The sequence below is a fragment of the Carcharodon carcharias genome, chromosome 22, assembly GCF_017639515.1.
Source record: "Carcharodon carcharias isolate sCarCar2 chromosome 22, sCarCar2.pri, whole genome shotgun sequence".
Lineage (NCBI taxonomy): Eukaryota > Metazoa > Chordata > Chondrichthyes > Lamniformes > Lamnidae > Carcharodon > Carcharodon carcharias.
Window position 1 is genome coordinate 6,201,984 of NC_054488.1, and position 19,201 is coordinate 6,221,184.

At 41.5% G+C, this 19,201-nt stretch overlaps 1 long non-coding RNA gene across 1 annotated transcript in view; it reads right to left on the reverse strand.

Annotated features, from left to right (window-relative positions):
• The window catches only part of LOC121293625, a 95,061-nt gene that overhangs the window by 4,208 nt on the left and 71,652 nt on the right, over positions 1 to 19,201 (reverse strand). The window contains exons 3-4 of the long non-coding RNA XR_005946574.1: positions 3,152 to 3,256; positions 32 to 91 (exon numbers count right to left, since the gene is read on the reverse strand). This is a non-coding gene — a long non-coding RNA (uncharacterized LOC121293625). The remainder of the gene's footprint in view (positions 1 to 31; positions 92 to 3,151; positions 3,257 to 19,201) is intronic.

The following is a 19,201-nucleotide window of genomic DNA, read 5'->3' on the forward strand; positions in this document are numbered from 1 at the left end:
TGTAGCCAAATTGATTTAATTCATTACGAACCTGATGTTTTCCAAAAAAACTTATTCCTTTTCCTTTCAGTCTTCTTTTCATGGTACATTCCTAACAAAGAGCAAAACAACTTCCAGTTGATTAAAATGTGACATCTGCACTTCATGAAGTCTAAGCCTCAAGTATAACAAACATCTGTTTCAATTCCCATAATAAACATGTTTTGCCATTGTAAGTGAGGGTTACTAAGAGTAGCCCACGCGATGGAACTAGGTGGTCACTGGACTCCTAAAACTTATTTAACAGGCTGACTCATTTTATCTCTACACAAAGGTTGTAGGTTTCAACCTCTAACTTGAAATATTACCAATTACTATTTTTGGCTTTATAATAGAGGTTGTATTGTGAGGGGCTGTTTCCCGTGGCTGAATGTCTGGAATGAGGGGGCATTAATTCAGGATAAGGGTAGGCCATTCAGGACTGAGACGAGGAGGAATTTCTTCACTCAGAGGCTTGTTAATCTTTGAAATTCTCTAGTCTGGAGGGCTGTGGGTGCTCAGTCGTTGAGTATATTAAAGGCAAAGGTTGATAGATATTGAACTGTAAGGGAATCAAAGGATATGGGGGATGGATGGGAAAGTGGAGTTGATATAGAAAATCAACCATAATCACATTGAGTAGTGAAGCCAGCTGGAAGGGCCATCGAGTATATTCATGGAATAATCCTAATCTGTTCCTCATTAGGGCCCCGAGTGGAAACAAATGGCCTATTTTCAAAATCGTAAATGCTAATTGCAGGAATGCTCATGTTCTGAGGGAGTGCTGTTAAAGTAACTCCATAATATTTGTATCGTCTAGACAATTCGTACTAGAATATTGCAATGCAATTTTGCTATACGTAGGATATAAGTTTGTCAAACCCTTTCTAAGTATTACACAATTGAATTTGTCCTGTTTTTAAAAAGAGGAAGCTGTTGCTAATTGTGCCCTTCTTCTCCCAGAGCATTACATGTAAGGAGAGCTGAGGTTAAAATTCCCTTGGCTGTAGTGCTGCTATAAGTTTACACGTAAACTTAGCATAGGAAATTAGATAAAGGCCAGGATTTTCCAGCCCCGTTGTGGGTGGGACTCACCGGAGGCAAGGCCGTGCCCCAGCTAGAAGCCCATTGACCTGCAAGGGGAGCGTGTGTGGGAAAATCCCGCAGAAAGACATTTATAACCAGTGTGGCATGGAATAGCAGCCCCAATGGCTGCGCACAAATCAACCTATTTTACTGGAAATAACATCAGAATTTTTTATGAGAAACATTTTGTAATCCAGCACTCGCACTGGGAATTCACATTCATCAAGAGTGCAGGTTACCGAAGCAATTTAGTTCATAGAATCTTACAGGGACAGAATGAGGCCTCTGTGCCTTTGAAAGAGCTGTCAAATTTAGTCCTCCACCCCAGTTTTTTCCCCCATAATCTTGCCAATTAGTCCTCTTCAAGTATATACATCCAATTGCCTTTTGAAATTTACTATGGAATCTGATTCCACCACCCTTTCAGGTAAATTGTTCCCGATCTTAACAACCCTCAGTGAATAAATTTCTGTTAATTTCCCCTATAATTCTTTTACCATTTATTTAAATCTGTAAGCTCTTGGTGGTGACCTATTTTCCAGAGGAAATAGTTTCTCCCTACTTGTTCTACTAAAATCCCACAATTTTGAAGACCTGTGTTAGGTCTTCTCTTGGCCCTCTTTGCTCTAAAGGAGACAATCCCAACAGCCTGGAGCCTTTACTTTGACTTGCACCTTTGTGAGTGGAGCTTCTGCTCTGGTATCATGGCATCACTCTTGTATAGCTATCCAATGTAATAGTATAAGATGATATTTGAAGCCAGTGACACAAAAAAAAATTCTGTTTTTTCAAGTAGCTGTATGAGCATTGCAGGGAGTCGATTTCTGGCTTCCCCAGGGAGTGGTGGAGGCAGGGTCACTGAATATTCTAAGGCTAAGCTAGATAAATTATTGATTGACAAAGGAGTCAAAAATATTTTGGGGATGGACAGGAAAGTAGAATTGAGGCCATAATCAGATCAGCTATGATCTTATTAAGTGGCGGAGAAGGCTTGAGGGGCCGAATGGCCCACTCCTGCTCTTAATTCGAATGTTGGTAGGGAATAACTAACCTACAGAAGCACTGTTTGGAAGGAAGGAATAACTAGCCTACAGAAGCACTGTTTGGGAGGCTGAGGGTGTCCTACCCATGATTCTGTGCTGTGGTAGGTAAGGTTGGCCATTAGCTCTTATTCTGAAAGTGATGAGTAGCCCCACCCACTCTCCCCATCATGTAGCCCCACCCACTCTCCCCATCATGTAGCCCCACCCACTCTCCCCAACATTTCTGTCAAGACATTTGAAAGGTGCCTATTTAGTATTCAAGTAAACAAATCTTCACCTAGCTGAATATAAGAAGTCATCTAAGAATTGGCTACAGGGTATATTCTTTGTAGGACATACGTTTAGTGCTGTGCCAGGCAAAATAACAAGAGCAATTACGCTCATTTAGAAAGCAAACTTAATTTTAAACAGTGCCAAGACACTTTACAGATAACCATGAGAAAAACAGATGCTGGGCCCAGGAAAGGAATAGAGGCAGTAACTTTCGTTGAAGAGTTTTGTTCTGAGAATGTTTTAAAAGGTGAGGCTGCAAAGTTTGGACAATAACCTACCAGGTAGCTACAGAATCAAACAATTCATATGACTATAAATATAATAATCAATGTAGGTTACTTACTAATCTGATATTTAAGGATCCAACAATTTCAATACCTTGCATAATTGGTATTAATTGTAATTACAATTAATTGTTGCAGTAACTGAAGGTATAGCCTCTCCTGCTGTCTATCAGGGGTCACGTGATGTTCTGGGAGGCTCTGACCAATGAGCCCTGAGCACAGGTAATTCGGGGAGTGGGGCTTCCTGTTGAGAGTCCTGATTGAGTATGTAACGTCCGAAAGGCTCTCGATTATAAAGTTTATCTGTTTCTTGTTGAAACCTGTCCACTCTGTTGAGTCATTATACTTGGCAGCAAGGGTAAAATAGCTTCGACACTGCACCTCGTTAACACTGCACCTCGTTAACATGAGTACATTGAATCTCAAGAAAAAGAAAAGGCTACTCACCAGGCATGCCACTCTTTGGCAGGATCGATCCTTATGATGCGACTATGGAAGGCTGGAGCCAGAATGTAGAGTGCCTTGGATTTTATTTTGTAGTAAATGAAATTACTGCAGAGGAAAAGCAGGAAGCCGTCCTTTTGAGTATATGTGGTAGTAAGACATACAATTTCACTCACAACCTGACAGTCCCGAGCGTGTCCAATTCTAAGTCCTATAATGAATTAGTGGACCTCGTGCAAACGCACTTCCAGCTGAAGCAATCGTAATAATGCACCGTTTTAAATTTAATTCCAGAGTTAGGGCCCCAGGAGAGTCCATCACACCCTATGTAGCGAACCTTAAGCAATTGACAGAACACTGCGACTTTGGGGACAAATTAAATGATTTGCTGTGGGACCGATTAGTTTGTAGAGTTCAGGACGAAGCCGTTCAGCGCTGTTTACTCTCTGAGGTCAACATCGACTTTAAGCTCGCCCTAGAAATCTCCCTCGCCATGGAAAGTGCTGTGGGACACTCGCAGGCTTTGCGACACATTCAACATGGCGCCGTTCTTCATGCGGAACAGGAACCTTCCGCCGAGCGTGGCACGAAAACCAGACCCACAGCATCGAAGCGAGAGGCAATGTCCAGTTATCCAGTGTTAGAAACATGAAAAGGCCTATTGGAAACACTTCAGCAGCGACTCCAAGATCAAGTTGTTATTGATGTGGAGGTGACCACAGACCGGACACCTGTAATTTCAAGGAGGCAGAATGCCATTGCTGCCATCAGTAAGGTCACGTAATAAGGCAACGCAGGGAAAAGTCAAAACAACCTGTAAAGCAGCAAACCAACATGACTGAATTAAAGAATACAACAGAACCTGAAGCTGCCGACACCGGCATTTGTTCCCTATATAACATAACCATTGTAAAAACCGAGCCTATCACTGTCACAATCCAAGTTAATGAGAAGTCATTTATAATGGAGGTGGATAGGGGTGCCTCAACTACAGTGCTGGGAGGGCACACCTTCAAATACCTTAATTAAGATAGAAAGCCAGTAAAGCTGGAGCGGACAACCACTAAATTAAAGACATACACTAGAGAATCTATCCAGGTAAAGGGCATCGCCACAGTATCAGTGTCTTACAGGCAACAGACAGCCCAGCTGCCTGTGATAATAGTGAAAGGAGAATGACCCAGTCTGTTAGGCCGAGACTGGTTACAGAAGATCAAGTTCGGCTGGTCTGAGATATTTCACTACAAAACAGGATGAGTTCCTGAACAGCTAAGGGAATACGACATGGTAATTCAGGATGAATTGGGGAAGTTAAAAGGTCTGCAGGCCAAGATATATGTGGATCTTCAGGCAACACCACATTTCTTTAAGGCCAGACCAGTGCCTTATGTATTGGAGGAGAAAGTGGATGCAGAACTGTGCTGGTAAGAAAAACTGGGCATCATCCAAGCTGTCCAATTCACGGAACTGGCAGTAACGACAGTTCCAGCGGTTAAGCCTGACCAAACCATACGCATTTGTGGACTATAAATTGACCATAAATAAGGCAGTGAAACTAGACAAGCACCACAATTCAAGAATATTCAACTTATATGCAAAGCTGCCTGGAGGCAAGTCCTACACAAAATTGCATATGAGCCATGCCTACCAACAATTACAACTGGATAGCAAATCGAGAGAATACCTGACTTTTAACACACACAAGAGGCTTTATGAGTACACTGGCCTACCCTTTGGAGTATTGTCTGCACGCGCTATCTTCCAGAGAATAATGGAGAGTCTTTTGCAAGGACTTCCCTGAGCGGTAGTTTACCTAGATGATGTTCTGGTCACAGGGTCAACCGAGACCAAACACTTTGCCAACCTGGAGGAGGAGCTAAGAAGGTTCACGGAAACCGGCGTATGGTTAAAGAAAGAAAAATACGTGTTTCAAGCACCAGAAGTTACTTTCCTGGGTCACAGGGTGGACACCATGGGTTTGCATCCAGTAGAAGAGCAAGTTCGGGCAATAAAAAAATGCACTTTCACCGTCCAATGTAACTGAACTCAAGCCCTCCCTGGGTGTGATCAACTGCTCTAACCTCTTCTTGTCTAGCTTCCCAACTGGTGTTAGCACCATTGCAATTGTTAAAAAAAGAATCACCGTTGGTCGTGGAATTCATAACAGGAAGAAGCCTTTGTGAAAGTAGAGAAAATGTTCCATTCATCGTGTTTATTGGTACACTACAACCCATCGAAAGAGTTGGTATTAACATGTGATGCGTCTCCTTATGGTGTAGGAGCTGTGTTATCACATAGAATGGAAGATGGATCAGAAAGGCCCATTGGCTATGTCTCGAGAACCCTCACCACAGCCGAGAAGGGTTGTTCCCCTAGGAAAGGAAAGTTTATCTGTGATGTTTGGAGTGAAGAAATTCTACCAGTACCTACATGGACGACATTTCATTGGACCATAAACCATTAATGGGTATATTCAGCAAGGATAAGGCTATTCCACCAATAGCTTCAGCAAGAATACAACATAGGGCTCTGATATTATCTGTGTATAAATATACTTTTATGCATTGTCCTGGTTTACACATTGCAAATGTGGACTCACTCAGTCATCTCCCGTTACCAGACAGCACTGCACATGCTCCTGTTCTACAACAAGTTGTGTTATTTCTGAATGTCTTGGATTCAACAGCCGTGCGTGCAAAGCAAATTAGAAATTGGACGATCAGAGATCTAATATTGTCCTACATGTATATGACGTCAGAGACTTAGTTTTGCAAGGATTGTTAAATTCACCTGCATCTGAAGATTTGAGATCTTTCCATGCCAGAAACAGAGTTAAGTTGTCAAGATGGAATTTTGTTGTGAGGACCAAGAGTTGTTGTCCCATCACAAAGTAGAGAAATATTCTTAACAGAGTTTCAAAGTGCACATCCAGGAATACCAAAGATGAAAATGCGTGAAGCTATGTCTGGTGACCAGGCATTGACAATGACATTGAAAGCATGGTCAAATACTGTCTCTATTGTCAGCAACAATAGAAGTTGCCTATTTCAGCTCCACTGCATTCATGGAAGTGGCCTGGTCAACCCTGGGTTAGACTACATACGATTATGTAGAACCATTCTTAGGTACCATGTTTTTGTTGATTGTAGATGCACATTCTAAATGGATTGACGAATAAGAAGTCAAATCGCCAACATCAAATGCAACTATTGAGAAGCTATATGTTTTAGCGTACATGGCCTACCTGAAATTGTTGTTTCTGTTAATGGTACAGCCTTTACCAGCATAGAGTTTCAGAAAGTCATGAATCTGAATAGAATCAGACATATTAAAACAGCCCCTAACCATCCATCACCGAATGGTGCAGCTGAGAGAGTTGTACAAACTTTCAAGTCTGGTATGAAAGGGTTATCAGAAGATGCTCTAGAATCTTGACTTTCTCGCTTTCTTCCCCGTTATCATACAACGCCACATTCGACCACAGGTTCAACACCATCTGAATTATTGATGAGATGCCACCTACGTACATCGTTAAGCCTGGTGTTTCCAAGTTTAGAGGTGAAGATAGAGCGGAATCAGAATAATCAAAAATTGAACCACCATACACACAGCAAAGCTCGCACATTCAATATAAGTGACACAGTATTCGTGAGAAATTTCAAAAGTGGACTTTGTTGGGTTCTTGGAACCATTGTCTCAAAGACTGGTCCATTATCTTTCCAAGGACAAGCGGAAGATAGAATCATTCATAAGCAGGTTGGTCATATTCATGCTAGAGAGAAATTCCAACAACCAACTATTCTGCCTGAGATTAACATCAAACCATCAACTCCTGAGGTGAATAGACATGCCCGATGTTTCTGTAGAGTTGCCCAGAAACTCAGAACTGTCACTTTCTAATGATGTGTCTCATGCCGCAGCTCCAGATCCTGTTAATCCTGTTGACAATCCTCAAGTGGGTGGAGCCACGCTGCTCTAGGTGTGTAAGGAAAGCAAACCAGAGACTTTATCTTCAAACACCTGAAGTTGTATATATGTATATGTCATTGGATATTCAAATGTTTCCCTGTAAATAGAAATTGTAAAAAACTAAAGGGGAAAGAAATGTAGTAACTGAAGGCATAGCCTCCCCTACTGTCCATTGGGGTCATGTGATGATCTGGGAGGCTCTGACCAATGAACCCTAAGCTCAGGCAATCCGGGGTGAGGCTTCCTAACAAGAGTCCAGATTGAGCATGTAGCATCTGAAAAGCTCTCTGTAATAGTTTATCTGTTTCTTTTTGAAACTTGTCTGCTCCACTGGGTCATGATAATTGTAATTCTGTTATTCCAGCTCATTAGTTCAACCATTTTGTTTCTTATAAAACTGTTCAAATTAATTAGCTTGCTTTTGAATCTTTCAATGAAAGAATCATGATTTAGCAAAGAACTGTAGACATCCAGTTCTGCAAAAGCAGGCCAAGCTGACTGAAATTCACTAACCCCTTATCTGAAAAATACCTCATTAATATGATGTAATCCAGCAACATTTATGTATAAATGTGTCAAAAAGTGAAAACTAGCCTCGCAACTAAATTTCTACTGAATGACTGAGGATGCAACTGTTATTTTGGATATAACAGCAACAATAGACATTGTGTTACATGGATAGTGCAGTGACAAATGTGTCAAGGTGGGTACAACACTGGCTCAAACCCTCGGAAACAGGATTTCCTTCTGAACCATGATTTGCAGACAGAAGGAAGATTCAAGGGAAAACCCACCTAGTGGTCAATTAACAGTTAGCTTAAGGCCAAGGAACAGGCTTCCTGCTAACCTCCTCGGTTGGCCAATGGCGAATGTTGTGGAGGAACCCAAACAATATAGGAAACATTACACTTTGATTTTGTCATATGACATTTCATATTGTTGAATTAATAAAAAATATTACAACCTATACCTGGAAGCTCATGTTTCTCTACGAGAATGACATTTGTTGGAGGTTTCAGTAAGAGTTTGCATAGGGACCCTATTAAAGCAACAATAACAACAATTTATATTTATATAGAGCCTCTAACATAATGAAAAAATCTCAAGGTTTTTCGCAGAGGTATTATAAAACAAATTATGATACCAAGGCAGTTTTGTTTTGTTCATTCATGGGATGTGGGCATCGCTGGCTAGGCCAGCATTTATTACCCATCCCTAATTACCCTTGTTTAGAGGGCATTTAAGAGTCAACCACATTGCTGTGGGTCTAGAGTCACACGTACACCAGACCAGGTAAGGACAGCAAATTTCCTTCCCTAAAGGACATTAGTGAACCAGATGGGTTTTTACGGCAACCATCAGGCTTTTAAGTCCAGATATTTTTTTTATTGAATTCAAATTTCAACATCTGCCATGGTGGGATTCAAACTCAGGTCCCCAGAGCATTACCCTGGGTCTCTGGATTACTAGTCCAGTGACAATACCACTGTGCCACCAACTCCCCCATAAGGAGATATTAGGTCAGTTGGCCAAAAGCTTGGTCAAAGAGGCAGGTTTTAAGGCGTGTCTTAATGGGGGAAAGTGAGGTAGAAGGAGGGAATTCCAGAGACTGGGGACTAGACAACTGAAAGCATGGCCACCAATGTTGGAGTAATTATAATTGGGAATACACAAGAGGCTAGAATTAGCGAAGTGCAGATACATCAAAGGATTGTGGGGCTGGAGGAGATTACAGAGGTAGGGAGGGGAAAGACCATGGAGGGATTTGAAAACAAGGATGAGAATGTTAAAGGCAAGACTTTGCTTGACTGGGAGCCAATGTTGGTCAGCGAGCACAGGGCGATAGGAGAACAGGACTTGCTGCAAGTTAAGACACAGGTAGCAGGGTTTTGGATGACCTCAATTTTTTAGAATGTGGGAGAGTCAGAAGTGGATTGGATCAGTCAGGTCTAGTTTAACAAAGACATGAATGAGGGTTTCAGCAGCAGATGAGTTGAGACAAGGGCGAAGTCAGGTGGAAAGGTGGAAAATAAGCTGTCTTAGTGATGGCATGAATATGTGGTTGTAACTCATCTTGGGATCAAATGTGACACCGAGGTTACAAACAAAATGGCTTAATCTCAGACTGTTGTTGGGGGAGGGATGGAGTTAGTAGCTGGGGGATGGAATTTGGAACTGGAACCAAAAGCAATGGCTTCAGTCTTCCGGATACTTCATTGGAAGAATTTAATTGAGTACTGGATGTCAGATAAGCAGTCTGATAGTTTAACAGCTCTGGAGGAATTGAGACAGATGATGGTGGGGAAGAGCTGGGCGTCGTCAGCATACATGTGAAAACTAATGCTGTACCTTTGGATGATGTTGCCAATGGGCAGCGTGTAGATGAGAAATGGTGTGGGGGGTTGGTGTAAACCAAGGATAGATCCTTGGGGAAACAGAGATAATGATGCTGGCTCAGGAAGAGAAGCCTTTGCAAGTGACTCTCTGGCTATGATAAGCCAAGTGGCAACTGTTCCACTCTTCTGGACAACAGTGGAGAGGCATTGGAGGAAGATGCTGTGGTCAACTGTGCCAAAGGCTGCAGATAGGTTGAGAAGATCAAGAGGAAAAGTTTACCTTTAAAACTATTTACTGTTAATTTCAAACAAATCACCATCCTCTCTGGAACAGAAAAGGTAACTTGAATAGTTTCATTTAAGGTCATGATAAGCTCTCAAATATATATCATAAATTATGCTGATTGTAAAATGGAATTAAAATTCCTAAAAACAGTTTTATGTGCTCAGCTTAATAAAGATATACATCTAGGCACAAGCAACGCCCATTTCATCTTCAAGAGTCAAAACTGATTAAAGGACAGAGTTTAATCACTGCAGTAACTGTCTAGTATTACATATAAACTTAACATTTCCTCACACCAAAAGAACAATCATATATGGGATAAATCAAAAACTTCATGGGCGGGGATTTGGAGTTTGGCATGTGGGTGTGGTCGGCGGGCTGGGGAGTGCCCGGGAAACGGGTCGCTGCCGGCGATTGGCCCCCGGCCACGATTTCACCCTGGCTGACCAATTATCTGCCAGGCAGCGTGAAATGCTCAGTGCTGCTGGGGTGGGGCCAGGAGGAGGGCGAGCGCTGAAGTCAGTGTGGGACCGGGGGTGGGGGAGCACTCACAGAGAGCTCCCTGAAAGCAGAGAGCTGCCTCAGGGAACTGAAGAATTCAAAAGCCACAAATAAAGATTTTCAAATGCCAAAATAAATGCCGATGCATCAGAAGCAGTCACCTGAACATATAGCTGATGTAAATTCTGTCCAAACGTTTTTATCTTTTTTAAAATTAATATCGGAAACCTCATCCCTCCCTTGGATGGGATTTCCTCAAAAAGGCAAAGGTCGCCTGGCCCATTCGCCCGCCCGCCAACTGTAACACTGGACCAGCAACAAAAATATTACCGTTGATTACCACGTTAATGGCATTAATAGGCCTCTTGATTTTCGGCAGGCCACTGACAACTCTCACACACATCTGCCGACTGAAATATCACGCGAGTGCACGATAACATCACGCACTATTACACACTCGAGTGGGTCGGGTGTGCACCCGCACGCTGAACGAAAAATTCTGCCCCATATCTTCCATACCATTAAGATCACAGAATCACAGAATCGTTTAGGTGCAGAAGGAGGCCATTCAGCCCATCTTGTTTTTTCCCTCATATCGCTTTTGCTTCTTTTCCAAATTAGTTTAAATCTGTGCCCTTTCATTCTTGTTCCTTTCACAAATGGGAACAGTTTCTCTCTAGCTACTCTGTCCAGACCTGTCATGATTGTGATTACCTCTACCAAATCTCCTCTCAGCCATCTCTTCTCCAATGAAAGCAGTCCTAACATCCAATTTATCTTCGTACCTGAAGTTCCTCATCCCTGGAACCATTCTCCTGAATCTTTTTTGCACTCTCTCCAATGCCTTCACGTTCTCCCTAAAGTGTGGCGCCCAGAACTGGACCCAATACTCCAGCTGAACCAAAATAGTGTCTTATAAAAATTCAACATAACCTCCCTGCTCTTCTACTCTATGCCCATATTAATAAAGCTTAGGATGCTGCATGCTTTATTAACCACTTTCTCGACCTGTTCTGTCACCTTCAATGATTTATGCACATCTACACTCAGGTCCCTCTGCTCCTGCGCCCCCTTTAGCGTTGTACAAATACATATTATATATTTTCTCCATGTTCTTCCTACCAAAAGTGACTCACTTCATATTTCTCTGCCTTGAACTTCATCTGCCACCTGTCTGCCCATTCCACCAATTTGTCTATTGAAGTTCTACATTACCCTCCTCACAGTTCACAATGCTCCCATGTTTCCTATCAACCACAAATTTTGAAATTGTGCCCTGTACTCCAAGTTCTAGGTCATTAATGTAAATTAGAAAAAGCGAGGATCCAAAGGCTGACCCCCTTGGGAACTCCACTACAAACCTTCCTCCCGCCTGAAAAACATTCATTAGCCACTACTCGCTGTTTCCTGTCATTCAGCCAGTTTTGTATCCATGTTGCTACTGTCGCTTTATTTGTGAACTTTGTTCACAAGTCTGTTTTGCGGAGCTGTATCAAATGAGTTTTGGAAGCTCATGTACACATCAGCAGCATTGCCCTCATCAATGCTCTCTGTTACCTCTTCAAAGAACTCCTGCAAGTTAGTTAAATACAATTTTCCCTTGTGAAATCTATGCAGGCTTTCCTTAGTAAACCTACATTTGTCCATGTGACTATTAATGTTGCCCCTAATTATTGTTTCTAGAAGTCTCCTCACCAATGAAGTTTACTCGACTGGCCTGTCGTTGTTGGACTTATCTTTACACACCTTTTTCAACAAAGGTGTAATGTTTGCAATTCTCTGGCCTCTGGTACCATCCCTGAAGAGAGACTGAAAATAAAGGCTTGAAAGACTGACATTACCTGACATAAATGATACATTATTGGAACTGTCATTAAAATTATATTTCAAAATTCTTATCATTATAGAATTTGTGTGAGAATTTCAAATCATTGTTCCTGGACTGCAGATTTTATACTTCAAAGTACAAAACAAGCACTGACTTGCCTAAAGGACTGGAAACTGAATGTGTACAGGCATGACCGAATATTCAGAACGAGGTGTACAGTAACCAATACACTTTGGAATGGATTCTGCACAGATGCCATGCCAGGATGGTAGTTACTAATTCTTGTCTTAAAAAACAAATTTAAGAGAGAGATTATGTAGAATATATATTTAACTCCATTATTAAGATTACCATATTGCTGTAGGATTTTCAATAAAATCACAACTATCAGGAAACCCTGAGCAGGAGGGAGGTGAGCTGATAAAGGTCTTTGAAATGATGAGATAAAAGCAAAGAACTGCAGATACTGGAAATCCAAAACAAAAACAGAAACAGAGACCTGCTGAGTTTTTCCAGGTATTTCTGTTTCTGTTTTTGCTTTTGCTTTGAAATGATGAAGTGGCTCAAAAAGACAGATGTTGAGAAGAAGCTTCCACTTGAGGGGGAGTCTAAACTCAAAATAGTTTTTAATAAATTCAATAAGGAATTCAGGAGAAGTGTGTGTGCGGCAGGGTCTTTTGGAGCCTCGTGCAAGCACTGTCCCATGCACACAGATCCTTCATGTGTCACACTGACCTCACTGTCCTGGGCATTGTCAGTGCTGCTGCTGGAGTTCACTTTCAGTTGTCCATCTGAGCTGACCTGCATTTCCACCCACCCCCTGATCACACTCCCATGCAGCACCTGATCTCACCCCCACGACTGTCGTTTCACTTTCGATTTGGCCAGCATGGTCTGGATTCAGTTTATTGCACACTCCCCCATCTTTACCCATCCCCCAGTCACCCATTTCCTTTCCCCCATCACTCTGACTTAGTTTCGCACCCTTCCTGACTCCCTCAGACACCCTTACTTCTCCCACCATCCTTAGTCCTTTCCCCCCTCCCAACTCCTCCTCCAGTGTTACCTCTTCCTCCAATCTCACTTCTTCCCCCAGCTTTACTCCTTCCCACTTCCCGACTCCTTCCTCCAACCTTACTCCCTCCTCTCTTCACACTCCTTTCTCTCCCAGACTCCCTCCCCTCTCCACAGTCCTTCCTCCCCCTGGACTCCTTCCTCCCCACTGAACTCCTTCCCTTACACCTTCCACTCCCTTTACACCTACCTCCCCAGTTGCCACCTTCTACCCCGTTACCCCCACCCCCCCCGTACTCCCTCCCTCATCCCAACCTCACCCCCCCCCCGACACCTTCTTTCCTCCCCTCCCAACCCCACCTCCCTGACATCTTCACGACGTTGTGAAACTGATTTTTGGCCTTCTCACCATATTGTTCACTCACATCACCGAACACGCCCGATGCCAGCAGGCACAGAAAATCCTGGCCAGCGTTACACAATCACTAACATTCCGCCTTCTCACTTACAGTTGTAGATGCCACATCATAGAAAGGCCAGGCCAGTGGGGGACAAGGAGGTGTGCATTTCCTGAGTCCGACAGTATTGATGGCTCTTAGCAACATGGGGCTAACTGCAATGGAACCCATGGCATCTGACATCACTGAGAACATTGAAAATGATGTTATGTTTAGTCTTATGCCCCTTCTTCATTACCAGCTCACTCTCATCTTGCTATTTCCTGTGATGAGGAAGCTGCTGATAGTGTGACCATGGAACACTGGCTTCCCACTCCTGGTCCCTTCCCTCACTCCAACCTTCCCGTTCTGATTTTCTACATTCAATCACCCAAGAACTACCACTGTCTGCCCAGCCACAGATGTACAAGGAGGAAGAGAGAGAACAACAGCACAGCATTAATGAAGAAGCCCCATCAATGGATCTGATATTCACAGACATCAGCCTAGACATTGGTACTGCATGTATTGTGTCGACAAGAATAAAGGTGTGAGTCATGTGGACACAAATAGGCTGCAGACAGATTAGGGGGAATGGAGGATTGATTTGCCAGCTCACCAGAGGGCAAGGCCACCAACAGGTTCTGCTCTAGAGGACTCAGGTGAGGAGCTCAATGTGGCAGCACACAGCTTAGTGCTGATAAACATGCACACCAATAGCTAGGTGCATTGATTGGTCTTCCACACAACCTCCTGTTACTGTAAGGGGCATGGAGGAGTCCAGCTCCGAGTTGGCAGGAGGCATGGTGCAGATCTTGCCCTGTCCACAGCCCATGATTCACCTCCTTGTTGTGTTACAGGCCCAGAGGTACTGCCACAGCTGCACCCGTGCCAGCTGCAGTCTTTGTGTGGACAGGTCACCTACTCCTCTGTCCTCCCTGTGAGGGTGCAGAAACACCCTCTGGCAAATCCAGGAACTCACCACAACACCTCCAAGAACACTCTAGATTATTTTCAGAGATTCCACAAGAGTGGAAGTTCTTAAAAATTAACTTATGTGCAATTTGAGTGCCTGGCCCTTTGAGTAACATCTGTGCAGGGCCCATTTTGCAACTCACCTGTTGATAGATGACTGACATGTAAATTTGTGGTCTGAACCTACATGGTCCAAATTAGGTGTCCTGCATCACTTCAGCCGATTGGGCTGTGTGACATCAAGGTAATAAGCCTTCTCAGGATTCTGGTTTTCAATTAATGAAAAGCTTATATATCGAAACATACATTAAACACATATGTATAACGTAAATAATGCCCACTTGATAAGACAGGCAATTTCAAAACCCCCCTCATTTCAGATGACTACAATACTTAATTGAATTAATTACTATGTTCTCAACCAAGTACTTTCCTTTTGCCAATTAAGCTAAATTATGCATTTCATTTCTGCTTATATTGTAAATGACATTTCTTTAGATTTGATAAAGATACTGTTTACAATGAGTTCCAGCCTCCAGTTTTCAGTCCCCTAAGGAATAATTTGGCTCCCAGGAAGGTATTTATTTTCAGTCAGTGTATTGGGATGTATCTAACTTTATTAATATTTAATTCTAATTAAGAGGTCTTTTTGTTTTACTGTTGCTATGGGAGCAGTTGGCTGAAACTGTGTATGCTTAGGGTTTAATGAAGATACCAGTTCTGAATTCAAAGCATTCTTTTTCCTTCTGTTCTTTGTTCTTCCTTCTGTTTGGTAATCTTTCGAAAACAATTCAGCCCTAACATAACATCCAAGGACTTGTCATCACTCTGTCAGGAACATGTATTAAGTGCAGAAACTCAGTACAAAGGCGAAGGAAGTAAATAACCTACAAGTAAATACTAATAAGACCAGTAAATTAAAGACACAAAAATATTTAATTGAATTATGGCTGATTAGACAGCGAATTGAATTGCCAATCTCAGCTGTGTGCAGGTGCTGATCTGAAGCCAGGCATTCCCACACAGGAAAACCGATCAAAGCAGAAAAAGAGAGTTGTCAACAAACTGTCTTTGCACATGTCATACTGTCTGACTTCAATCTAGCACTGCTGAAGGCCCAGCGAGTGCTCTGGCACACACAGTAAGCAGTGTAATATAAGTCTGAGGAAGTGAAATCAAACTGTACAGTGCTCTGGTCAGGCCGAGTACAGCATCCGATCTGGGTTGCCTAGATACAATAAAAACGTTGAAGTGTTGGAGGCAGCAAAAAGCAAAGCCACAAGGTTAGTTTCCAGTGGTAAAGATTTAAGTCACAGAAGAGAGAAAACTGCAGAAATTTGAACTTGTCAGCCTGGAGCAGAGGCTTCAGGCAAGTAATTTTCTTGTTTAGTTTAAGTTTCTAACACAACAGAAAATGTAAATCCACAATATCACCTTAAATTATAACAGTAAAATCACCCCATTTTTTAAAACTACAGAAAATATATCTTACTTCCTACATGCATCAAATTGTTCAAATTGGTGCCTTATAATTCACAGCCGACCGTCCTACATAATACACACTGTTTTGTTATTTGTCCATGTTTACAGTGTTCACGTGGTTGTAAATGAAACAATACTTTGGTTAGCAATAATGGGTAAGTGAGCCATATGGGAACAACACAGCAAGAATGGTACAACAATAAATTTTGAAACAAAATCAGACATGCCAAGTCATCACATTGTGTTCTTTTAGCAGCTTGTCACCAGGACAGTATATTTCACAACTGTAATTGTGGTAATATGAGGTGTAATACGTCTTTAAGAGACTGTGAGCAGATTGACCATGTGACTGTAAGACCCAATAGCTGTGTAGTGTGGGCTACCATGTTAATGCTAGTTTAGAGAAGGGTCTGGCTGGAAAAGCACACATCATGTTAGTGCTCTGTCGTTTGTGTAAATAAACTAGTATGTGCTTCATTTCATATTGGTCTCTGCGTCTGCAGTATATTGTAATCAACTCACCTGCCGACAGATAAGCATGAAACCGGTTCACGAGCAAAGCCACCCTGTAGTCAAAACATAGCAGTAATAATTCCATGAGTTTCAGGAATCCTTATGAGCTGAACTTTAAAGGTGAGAGAGAGGGCAAAGTTTGCATCTCTAAGCACTAATTTTTAAATAGGCCGAAAACCAACATAACTGATATTTACTAACAACCAGTTCAAAAATTATAATCTACCCTATTTACCTCTACATTAAATTTCACTTCAGTAGAACGCTTGAAGAACATAGCATTAAATGCAATTATCGATGCTGTCATATGACTACTCCTCAATAGTTAAGGTTGCAGTCGAGTACAATCACAAAATAAACTTCAAGGGATTTCTTCAGCATTTCGTGAAGGTTCAATTAAAAAGGTATCATTTTCATTAAAAAAACAATGTTTATCAAATCTTTGCTCTCTGTTTGTCATACACATGATGAGCTGATTGCATTCATATCAAAATAAATCCACATTGTTTGTGCACAATGAATGCCAGGGTTGTGCAAGCCCATCCCTATTCATAGGAATGACAATGACTGTAAAATGAATAATCAAATTCAGTGTGCACATCATATCAAAATGAGAATTTCAGGAAGGTCAGCTGAAGAACTCAACCAGTCTAACAGCAACCCTTCTTATTCTCATTCCCTAAGAAAACATCTATTAACACAGTTGACATAACTTAGCTTTATTCTGTTTCTAAACGCTGAACTCAAAACAATTGTCTGTCAGCTGGTAGTGCTGGTGCATATAATCCTTTCCTATTAAGTTCTTTATTGTTACCTTCATTTTGCAGGGCATCATAAAATAAACTTTACAATGCTGGCAGGGATTGTCGAATATACATGAAAATATGTCTGTTAATAAAAAAATGTGTGGGCAAAGTAATAAATAAGAGGAAACAAAAGCTCATGAAACTATTTACTATCAGCTGGTCTCTTGGTACAAGCAGTATCTGGGGAAACAAAACTTCATGCAGGATACCATATTATTTTAGAATTGTACATTAACAGCTGCAATGTTAGTATGGAAAAAATATATCAGGTATGTTTTATATTTCACAAATTAGCACATTCTGGACTGCTTGGATTCTGGGAGAACACACATCTCAGAATGCTAAGCAGACATCAATTGCCAATTTTTCTGTCCAGGAGAAGGTGCTGGTCTATGCACCACAATTTAAAATAAATTCATCTGACAGGTCTGTGATGTACCCTAGAAAATGTTCAGTACAACACTTATAGCCCAGCAATGTTTTTTATAACTTAGTCCATTTGCTGTTGCAGAAAAGATCAGTCATCTTTCCAAGGGTGAGTTTGCTTGTGAAAGGATGCTTTAAGTTTTCCAATTTATTTGGTTAATATTTCTAACTCGAGATGCATCTGCTAAAATGATGAAATGGGGTTTGAGCTATATCTACCTAATATTTTGTAAGACATTGCAACTTTTCATATTTTGGGATGATGATTGAATATAGGATGATGATATCGGCATTTCATATACTTCATGTATAGAGAGCATAAGTACTATTTATATTTAATTACTCTGCCATTGTCAACCATGTGTAGAGTTGCCTAGACCCTAATTTGGACCTTGAAACCTCTCTGCCTTGTTAGTTTTCTTTCCTCTTCTAAGATGCTCTTTAAGATCAAGTTTTTGGTCATCTACCCTAAGATGTCCTTGTGTGGCCTGGTGTAAAACTTTGTTTAATAATGCTGCTGTGAAGCAACGTGGGGCATTTTACCATCTGAAAGGCAGTATATAAATGCAAGTTGGCATTTTTGTTATATATGTGTTTTTGTGGTAGGCTTAGGGTTCTTATCACTCTTATGACCGTGCATTTGTGTGAAGCAGTGAGTCTCCTTAGGATTGTCTTTATCTAATTCTACCTTCTGATAGTAGAGTAATACTTAGGGGAACCCCAACACAGGATGGAAAAACGTAACAATTTGTTAACTCTCTCTCTCAGACAAGAAAATGTGTTATATTGTATAGAATACTAAACTCTAGATTTAGAATCCATATTACTTGAAATTTAAGGATTATGCTTCTTCAGAATTCAGAAGCAAACATTCACTTTCCCTTAAACTATCCATGGGCTGTATACATTGATATAGTTACAACGCCAAACTGCCTACTTGCCAAGATTAGTGAATTTACTCTTGTATTTCGAGGCATTGAGTTCATTCTTTGTAGTAGAAAGCTGCCATTAATATATATTTCACTGGAAGGTGATGCACCATTTGTACAAGACTGCAGATTTGAGGCTTATATTGTGCAACACATACAGAATATAAGATATTCCAAATATATACTATTTCTCAATGCTGATCGCACAAACATTAGGTGATCGAAACCTTTAAGATCCTGAGGGTTCTTGACAGAGTGAACGCAGAGGGAATGTTTCCGCTTGTGGGAGAATCCAGAGCCAGGGATCATGATTTAAAAATAAGAGGTCACTCATTTAAGACAGGGATGAGGAGAACTTTCTTCTCCCATGGTCATAAGCCTTTGGAACTCTCTTCCTCAAAAGGCGGTGCAAGCAAAGTCTGAATATTTTAAAGGCAGAGCTATATAGATTGTTGATTAACAAGGGAGTGAAAGGTTATCGGGTCAGTGGGAGGTTACAATCAGATCATCCATGATTTTATTGAATGGCGGAGCAGGCTTGATGGGCTGAG